The following is a 9,920-nucleotide window of genomic DNA, read 5'->3' as shown; positions in this document are numbered from 1 at the left end:
AAACAATTTTGTGGTTTTCCTGAAAAGTCACACTTATTCACCACCATACGTTGTGAAATGAATAGAAAATAGAGTCAAGACCTTGACAAGGTAGAAAATAATGATTTGTATTTGAAAAGATTTTTTTTACATCAAACTTTGCTTTCGTCAAAGAATCCTCCATTTGCAGCAATTACAGCATTGCAGACCTTTGGCATTCTAGCTGTAATTTGTTGAGGTAATCTGGAGAAATTGCAACCCACGCTTCCAGAAGCAGCTTCCACAAGTTGGATTGGTGGATGGGCACTTCTTGCGTACCATAGGTCAAGCTGCTCCCACAACAGCTCAATGGGGTTCAGATCTGGTGACTGCGCTGGCCACTCCATACGATAGAATACCAGCTGCTGCTTCTGCTCTAAATAGTTCTTGCAACAATTGGAGGTGTGTTTAGGGTCATTGTCCTGTTGTAGGATGAAAGTGGCTCAATCAAGCGCTGTCCACGGGTTGGCATGGCGTTGCAAAATGGAGTGATAGCCTTCCTTATTCAGAATCCTTTTACCCTGTACAAATCTCCCACCTTACCAGCACCAAAGCAACCCCAGACCATCATATTACCTCCACCATGCTTAACAGATGGCGTCAGGCATTCTTCCAGCATCTTTCATATTGTTCTGCGTCTCACAAACGTCTTCTTTGTGATCCAACACCTCAAAATGGATTCATCCGTCCACAAAACTTTTTTCCAGTCTTTCTCTGTCCAATGTCTGTGTTCTTTTGCCATCTTAATCTTTTTCTTTTATTGGCCCAGTCTCAGATATGGCTTTTTTTGCCACTCTGCCTGAAGCCCAGAATCCCGCAGCCGCCTCTCACTGTAGATGTTGACACTGGTGTTTTGCGGGTACTATTTAATGAAGATGCCAGTTGGGGACCTGTGAGGCGTCTGTTCTCAAAATAGAGACTCTAAGTACTTATTTTCTTGCTCAGTTGTGCAACGCGGCCTCCCACTTCTTTTTCTACTCTGGTTAGAGCCGGTTGTCTGTCCTCTGAAGGGAGTAGTACACACCGTTGTAGGAAATCTTCAATTTCTAGCAAGTCTCGCATGGAATAGCCTTCATTTCTAAGGACAAGAATAGACTGTCGAGTTTCAGATGAAAGTTCTCTTTTTCTGGCCATTTTGAGCGTTTAATTGACCCCACAAATGTGACGCTCCAGAAACTCAAAATGCTCAAAGGAAGGTCAGTTTTGTAGCTTCTGTAACGACCTAAACTGTTTCAGATGTGTGAACATGATTGCACAAGGGTTTTCTAATCATCAATTAGCCTTCTGAGCCAAGAGGCAAACACATTGTACCATTAGAACAATGGAGTGATAGTTGCTGGAAATGGGCCTCTATACACCTATGTAGATATTGCACCAAAACCAGACATTTGCAGCTAGAATAGTCATTACCACATTAGCAAATGTATAGAGGTTTTCTTCAAAGCTAAGACTAGTTTAAAGTTATCTTCATTGAAAAGTACAGTGCTTTTCTTCAAAAATAAGGACATTTCAATGTGACCCCAAACTTTGAACGGTAGTTATATATTATAATATATATATATATTTAACAATATCTTTTGCATTACTAATCCAAACAACGTCGAACTTGGCACTGCACCGTACTTGTGCCCGTAGCAAGACACCTGTCAAGTTTGAAATCCATCGGACTAACGGTTCAAGAGATATGCGAATAACACACACACACACACGTACATTATGATAAAGTGAGGGAATGAGACATAGTAAAAAAACGCATAGTAATAGTTTATTCTTTTTTTTTTTTTTTTTTTTCTTACTTACCAGACATTCTTGTCAGTCCCTGGATTCTTTTGGAGTGTGTGTGTCTGGATGTCATTATGCTGCAACACAAAACCAAGATACATTACGCCTGAATTAACATTTTAAATGTGCAATACCTACTACTTACTGCTGTCCAACAAGCTGTGTGATAGAAGTTAAATATTCCACCACTCATTTGGTGGTTGTACATTAAACAACCAGGACTTTGCGTCAGTGGTTTTATTTAACTGTGAGGGCATGTCTGTGCATAAAATGTATGCATAATCCAGCAGCACTATGCTCTCAATGCACGGGGTGGAGTCTCGCGTACCAGACCTTCCTTCACAACACTGTGGAGAAGGGTTGGCTAGTCCCACAGCAATCCAAAAAACTGCTCTGGTTCAGTGGCATTTATTTAACCAATCACAATTGCACTTAGCGCCTCTGTAAATAGCTCGGGAAGGAACTTGTTTGTTGGAACATGTGTGCATTCAAAAGTTGTTTTAGTTGTGCAACAGAAAACTAGATTGGACAGATAGTCTAGCTAGCTGTCTGGATTCACCCTGCAGAGATCTGAGGAGCAGGTAACCATAGTGATTGAATTAAGAACAATCCGGTGGAATTTCAGGCGGCATCAGAGCCATACCGGAAGAGGAACGTCATAGACTCACTGGCGTTAATATACTAAGCTTTAAAGTAAGAATAGTTCAAAATAACTCATGCACCTCTCATCCAAGTACCAAGACATTAACAGTGCACATAGACCTTTTATCAGTGTCTTATGTATGATAAGCTGCCAAATAGTTATTACCAACCTAATATTATACAGTTAGCTATATGCAAAGTTCATAAAGTGGACTTCACTTACCTGTGAAGTACAAAACCTTCTCCTGAGTATTGTAGATGAATGACATGCAAACTTGGAGGAATTCAGGACTTGTCGTGCTAGTTCATGCTGTACAAAAAGGGAGAGAATAAAAAATACAATGAAAATGATTTTTCCTTATCTTGCGGCCCTGGTGATAACTGGTAGCGTACATGATTTCTTCACACCGGCTGTTTGCTCCGATGTGGCAAGGTGTAATTTATTTAAAAAGTAAAAAGTCCCCCAAAGCTAATGTTTGTGGATAGAGCTCACCAATATTGACTTCTCATTTGGACATACAATTGAAGAAAATACTTTCATATTTTAAATAACAACCTACTGAAGATCAGGTTTCCAAAGCATAAGGAATTAGGCTAACAAATTGTTGATGAATTAGGTCAGTTTGAAAAATTAATAGACAATAACTCTTAGTGAGTGGAAACTGGCAAGTAACAGACTACAAAAATGAGAGGGCATAGGAAAATATAAGAAATAAATAGATAAATAAAAAAAAACAGTATTGCTGAAAATTACAAACCCTATATTTTTTTATTAAATCATTCAGTACATGGGGTTATTGTACGGTTTGTTTACCCCAAATAATGAATGAAAAAATCCTAAACTCAAATCATGTAACATAGTACATGTTTAAAAACAAAGAAACTTATAATAGCGAATATTACAACATTAAAAAAAACAAAAAAAAATGAGGCATAGTAAATGCAGGGAGCTCTTTACATCGTACAAACAAATTAGAATTTAGGACAGTAAAGTTGCTTGTTGGTCGGACAAAAAGGGTTTCTAACAGGGTCACCTGGGCTCCAGGAAAATGTGAATGGCTTTCCCAGTTTAAATTTGATTTAACGTTAGTCCTGCAAAACAACAACAGCAGATGGCGCGTGTGTGTGCTGAGGTTACACATAAACCCAGCAGTGTCTTACCATGCACTGTCCGGTGCTGACACTCCAGCCAGAAATGAAGTAGCCATGGCCTATATACACTGTCGGGGAAGTTATTGACCCAGTCATGCCGTTAATAGGTTTCACCCGTAGAATTAACGGTCTATGTTTCACCACAGAAAAATACATGTTGTTAGTGAACAATGTTCTATGGTGGCTACAGCCAAATACTGCATAAAGCTAGCCGTTTCTAGCTAACGTTAGCTTTAGCGGTGGCAACATTTTGTTTTAGCTAGATGCCAAAGGAGTGGCTGGTGCATTATACTGCTCTTTCATTGTATCACGGTGAGAAAGCAAAGCCATAGAAACACGTACCATGTAACGTTACTGGTAGAGGTTAAACCACCACGGTCTGCAACCACAACTTACTTGTCGTTGGCCAAGCAAAAAAGCTCCAGTAAAGCTCGGACGCTGCGGTCAGGAGTAGGAGGACGTCCTAGATAAAGTGGTGCTGCATTTACGGTTGTCGGAAATTAGTAATATTTACATGTAGAACACGGACAATTTTCAATAGAGCAAGCTAACAATAAGTGCATCTTAGATTATTTTTTGACATTTCCTTACTTATTATCAGTTACTATTGTGTGTATTTGCCATTTGTTACATTTGTTAATGATGAACATTGGTTTAATAATACAGCCTATCTACCATTCATTGTTTCTCCATTGTATTTGTTACTGCATTACAAGTTGTCGTCTTTAGTTATTGGTTTAGACAAAGTTAACAACAGTTCACACAACCTTATGAAGTAATCTACGTTGTGACGATGAAGGCTGGATTGTCCAAGTTGTATGCAAATTTTGCGTTTCTAGGACGGTGAAGAAATGTCCCGCCCTACTCTGCCTTACTATGCCTCTGGTTGGCTTGCCCGGAATTCGTCCCTAACCCTAACCAATCCACTCCTCGAGCCTAACCTAAGCAATCCATCCAACGAAGTAACAAGTACCAGCCAATCAGAGTCATAGGGAGCAGGTCACACCCTAACATCCGTAGGCCATAGAAATTGTGAGACCTACGCCCATGATTGAGACACGTGTGTGAAGAAACAATGTTTATTTTATTTTTTTATATTTATTCAATCATTCAGATTACAAATATACAAACAAACAATGCATTTTATAATTAATTTAAAAAAAAGAAATTTGCCTCCGATCAAGCATATAACCAAACTCATGAGTTATACACAATCAACAAGAAGAAAAATGAATAAGAAGAGAAAAAAAACAGAACGGCTATCTCAAATAAGTTAAAAGTTGCAAGTAAATAAATCAAATCAAGGGCTTTTTCATCCTCAGTCGTTTCAGTGACTTACGCAAAAGATTTAAGTCATTCTTCCAATGGATAGGGAGGGTTGGTCTACAAATAAATAGATCTACATATGTCTAAATGTTTCTTAAAGCATGAAATTGTTGAGGACCAAACTACCTTCTTATCTTCAACAAAACACCAAACTTTATATTCTCCATCAGAGGTGGCACTGCGATTTCCCTGTCTGTAACCAGCTCTGCAGATCTCTCCAAGGATTGCACCGACTCACAAAGAAAAAAAATACATGTTCTAAATTCTTCTTTTTCACAAAAAACACAGTTATTTGTTTCAAAATTGAATCTATGTCATAAGAATTCACTTGTAGGGTGAATTTCATTTAAAATTTGAAAGTTTTAAATGAATTAAACTCTTTTACCTTCAGAAGAGAGGGATGAGATATAAACTTTTCCGGATTTTCTAAGCTCTGCATCACCAAATTCTTTCAACAAATTTTCTTTTTACTGGATTAGGATTATATTATTTAATAGAAAATTTCCATACTTTTTTTGTGTACTTATGTCACAGAAATCAAGTCCTTCTAATCTAGAGCTGCCTCAGACCAGGAGGAACTTTGGAGTAGGCCTACCTACTGTCTTCTCTCACCATTGATTTTAGAGACCTGGGATAGCTTCCAACCATCTATCAAAGACTTGACATTGCATTGAAGTGTGATATTTTTCACAAAACTCCACGTACTCTAAAAAGATTCCATTAGTGCAGAAAACAATTGTAATTCTGCTATCTACATGTTCTGCAGCTACTATGCTAGGATTTTGGAAATCAAATAGCAGCATGTTTAACAGCACATGCAGACTATAAAGTTACAATTGAGGCAAGAGGTTATCTTGCATTACTGCAGGACTGTAGCCAAGGGGTAGAGCGATACATGGGGAGATTTTGAGGTAATAAGCCATCATGCTAGCATTACATTGACTCCCATTCATTTTGGCAACAATTTGACAACAAATAACTTTACACGTGAAGCGTTTAAAGACTCTATTTCTTGTTTATTTATAAAAAAAAGGTTTTTATGGATTGGAAAGACTTGGTATGTGGCAATTAAATTCACGAAGTAACATTTATCCACAAACAGATGTCTCTTGGCATCTAGACCAGGGGTCTTCAACGTTTCCAGGCCAAGGACCCCCAAACTGATGGCGAGTGGAGCGGGGACCCCCTATTATATATATTGTAAAAATGTGTTATATCAAACTGGTCCTATAGTGCCATTGTGGCATTGATGAATGAAAGACATCTCGGCTCCATTTATCGTTTACTACAGTGTGTTGAATTCATGTTAATGTGTATTTAAAGACATTTCAATTAGTGGAAAAAATTGCAGGGGGGGGGGGGGGGGCGGGGGGGGATATAAAAAAAAGTCATCAACCAAAACTTTCGCGACCCCATGCAGTACCTCCGCGGACCCCCTAGGGGTCGCGGACCCCCTGTTGAAGACCCCTGATCTAGACAGTTCAGTAGCCTATTTATGGAATGGACCAGTGGAGGAAAACAGGGGAGGGCGATTGAGGGGAGGGTCATCCAACTTTTTTAGTCTAGGGTTGAGGGTCATCCAACTTTTTTTAGTTAGGGGTGAAGGTCATCTAACTTTTGTTCATGAAAACAACACAATTGTGGCTTGTTTGGTGCCGCCAGGCATATATACACAAGTGCTTCGCTAGTTCCATCGTGTTGTAACTAAGACATCTACTGAAAAATAATTGTTCATTAGCATGATTGCTGTACTGTTTAGTTCAAAAAAATCCAAACACCCATATACGAAAACATAGCAGACGCAAGCTTTGATTTGGAAAAGACGAAGCTTGGGGACAGCACGCAGCCGGGAGGGCATGAGAGGGTGGTCTCCAGGCTGCAGCCATACCTGACTCAAACATCCTTTTTGTGATTATTTGTGAAATTGTGCAAACGACAGCTTTTTCAAGTCATTGAGATGAAAGGAGTGGTAGCAGGCAAGCTCCAAATTGCCGCTCGTCTGAGAAATGGAGTTTTGGATAATATTCAGCTTGTTAGCTTTAGCTGTAGACAGTTAAAGAAATGGACCAACAGATCTCGTTGCTCTGGACGGAGGACCAGTGAAGGAGAAATAGAAGCACTTTCCCGGTGATGGCTAGGCGTTAAGCGCAGCCTCCAACTGAGCTTGACGACCTAGTTGTGACGGGGCAACGTGTCTGAAAGTTGTAAGTCTCTTCAGCTGTGCCAAGAGAAATCCAATCTTCCCAATCAGCAGAGACAAAAGAGAGTATATGTTAGGAGATAACACAGGCAAGGCTAATTACTGCTAACTAACGCTAGTTAATGTAGTAATTAAACCTATCAGCTGACGTAAGTCGAAACTGTGTGCAAGCTTCTTCTGTTTGGTGATTTGTCGACTACTATTTGTCGACTTTGTCTACATCTCATTATATATTCTCACATCTCAATATATATTTTTTATTTATTCATCATTCTCATTTCCTATTTAGAAACTGTTCATATGTTCATACTGTTCATATGTTCATATTGTAATATAATAAACATAAACTATTTTACCCAGTACCCTTGCACTACGCACATTAAATAATTTTATTGATCTCTTCATGCACTCATGCTATATGTTTCTGTTTAGAGTATGTATATATTGTGTATATATTAGTGTGTATATTTCGTTTTGGTTGGTATGTATGTGTAAGCACAGTGTGAGTCACGATGCTCCAAAGACAAATCTCGTATGGGCTCATACCTGGCGATAAAAGCTGATTCTGATTCTGATTCTATGCTACAGTAAGTTGCGTGGTTATGACACAATTGTTAGCCTATTTTACAAAAATGTTGCTACGGAGCCATAACATGAGCTACAAGGTAATGGAGCCTTTTCATACATACATTGTTGTGTTTCTTTAGAAATAACAATGCATAGAGTCTTTAAACGCTTCAGATGTAAAGTCATTCACTCTCAAAGTGATGCCAAAATGAAAGGCAGTCAATGGGATGCTAATGCAAGTGATGGCTTTGTGGCATTGATATGCGCCAGGGAAGCTACGCTTAGAGAAGAGAGGTTACCCCTAGGGCTTTACCTATGCTAAAATCACTGAGGAAGCCTAGGGTGAGTCTTACCAACCAGTTCCCAAGTTGAACTTGTTTACCCAGTGTGCTTGTCTTTTAATGGTCTTAACGTTTTATTGTTTTGTTTTGTGTAAAAACTAATTTATTAGAGGAGTAACTTGTATTTGAGTATTGCAGTAATGCAGGAAGTGTGTATTTACACTCACCTAAAGGATTATTAGGAACACCCGTTAAATTTCTCATTTAGAATTTGGCGTAGACAGAATGAGAACATGGATCCATCATGCCTTGTTACTGTGCAGGCTGGTGGTGGTGGTGGTGTAATGGTGTGGGGGATGTTTTCTTGGCACACTTTAGGCCCCTTAGTGCCAATTGGGCATGGTTTAATGCCACGGCCTACCTGAGCATTGTTTCTGACCATGTCCTTCCCTTTATGGCCACCATTTACCCATCCTTGATGGCTACTTCCAGCAGGATATGCACATGTCATAAAGCTCAAATCATTTCAAATGGTTTCTTGAACATGACAATGAGTTCATGTACTAAAATGGCCCCCACAGTCCACAGATCTCAGCCCAATAGAGCATCTTGGGATGTGGTGGAACGAGAGCTTCGTGCCCTGGATGTACATCCCACAAATCTCCATCAACTACAAGATGCTATCTATCAATATGGGCCAACATTTCTTAAAAATGCTTTCAGCACCTTGTTGAATCAATGCCACGTAGAAAGGCAGTTTGAAGGCGAAAGGGGGTCAAACACAGTATTATGGCGGTTTTCCACTGCATGGTATCTACTTGACTCGCCTCGACTCTACTCGCTTTTTAGTTTTCCATTACGAAAAAAGTCCCTGGGACCTGCACCAGGACTTTTTTTAGTACTACCTCAGTCGAGGTTCCAAGCGAGCTGAGGCGATACCAAAGGTGACGTGGAAACCTGCAGACCGCTGGTGGTGGATCACTGCGTTTTTAGCAAACAAGAGTGCGGAGTGTGTGTCCAGAACAAACGGGACATTTAAAAAATAATCTAGCCAGACAACGACAGATTATCTACTCTCTGCACTATTCACTTTTCAACTGTTCAAATTGAAAGCCATTAGCGGCTTTATGTCGTTTCCAATATTGCACATGTTATTAAAAAAAAAAAAAAACAATTTTCAAAGAAAGTTTTATTTAGCTATTCAAGTAGGCATCAAACCCTCCCGTACATCCCAACCTTCTTCCTCTGCACCCTGTGACAGTGTCATGTCACAGTCGCCACTGTTGCTGTTCGTTGCTCTGGAGGAGACTACTAGAACTGTTGGGTCCTTGTAAATTCTGGAGTGTGGTCTATCTGTATAGTGTCTTGAGATAACTCTTGTTATGAATTGATACTATAATAAAATTGAATTGAATTGAATTGAATTGAATTGTCACCACCGGCTCTGCGGCCCAGGTGCATCCCAGTCGTTGTCATAAGCCTCTCCGTGACTCTCATAAAGATTACGAAGCCAGCAGGTCAGAGCAAGAGATCTCACCAGTCGGACACGCCCACCAGACGGTCTGCTGGGCGATTTTGCAAAGCGTGAATGCTCTGAAACACAAACGGTACACAGCATACATGTTGGTGTGTAATCATGATTGCTAAAGTTCATGTACGTTATATAACGCCAACGTATAGTAAATACTGACCGGGGCCCCTAACACATGCAAATGTTAGCTGACGTTACCAGGAAACTTAACTTACCCTTTTGTGTCGGCGAACAACCGTCATGTCGACGTCTGAACTCCGTCGGAATTCCCAAACTCCTGTTTTTTTTAGCGGTGATTTTGGTTGCTTCCTTCAGCTTCTTTTGAAACAAAACATTTCTTTTGGCTGTGGCCAGTAGCCGACCTGCTGTTGTGAGTCGCGTTGAAAATTACATCATCACGCGTAGCTATGGTGACCAGCCA

General features: G+C 39.9%; 1 long non-coding RNA gene across 1 annotated transcript in view; it reads right to left on the bottom strand.

Annotated features, from left to right (window-relative positions):
- Nucleotides 1–797: 797 nt before the first annotated feature.
- LOC116695510 (uncharacterized) overlaps nucleotides 798–9,920 on the bottom strand; it is a 22,329-nt gene continuing 13,206 nt past the window's right edge. Inside the window, exons 2-3 of the long non-coding RNA XR_004333484.1 lie at nucleotides 8,408–8,418; nucleotides 798–811 (exon numbers count right to left, since the gene is read on the bottom strand). This is a non-coding gene — a long non-coding RNA (uncharacterized LOC116695510). The remainder of the gene's footprint in view (nucleotides 812–8,407; nucleotides 8,419–9,920) is intronic.

This window comes from Etheostoma spectabile, chromosome 9 (assembly GCF_008692095.1).
Source record: "Etheostoma spectabile isolate EspeVRDwgs_2016 chromosome 9, UIUC_Espe_1.0, whole genome shotgun sequence".
NCBI classification, from domain to species: domain Eukaryota; kingdom Metazoa; phylum Chordata; class Actinopteri; order Perciformes; family Percidae; genus Etheostoma; species Etheostoma spectabile.
The sequence above is the reverse complement of the archived record's forward strand: the minus strand, read 5'-3'. Positions and strand labels throughout refer to the sequence as shown.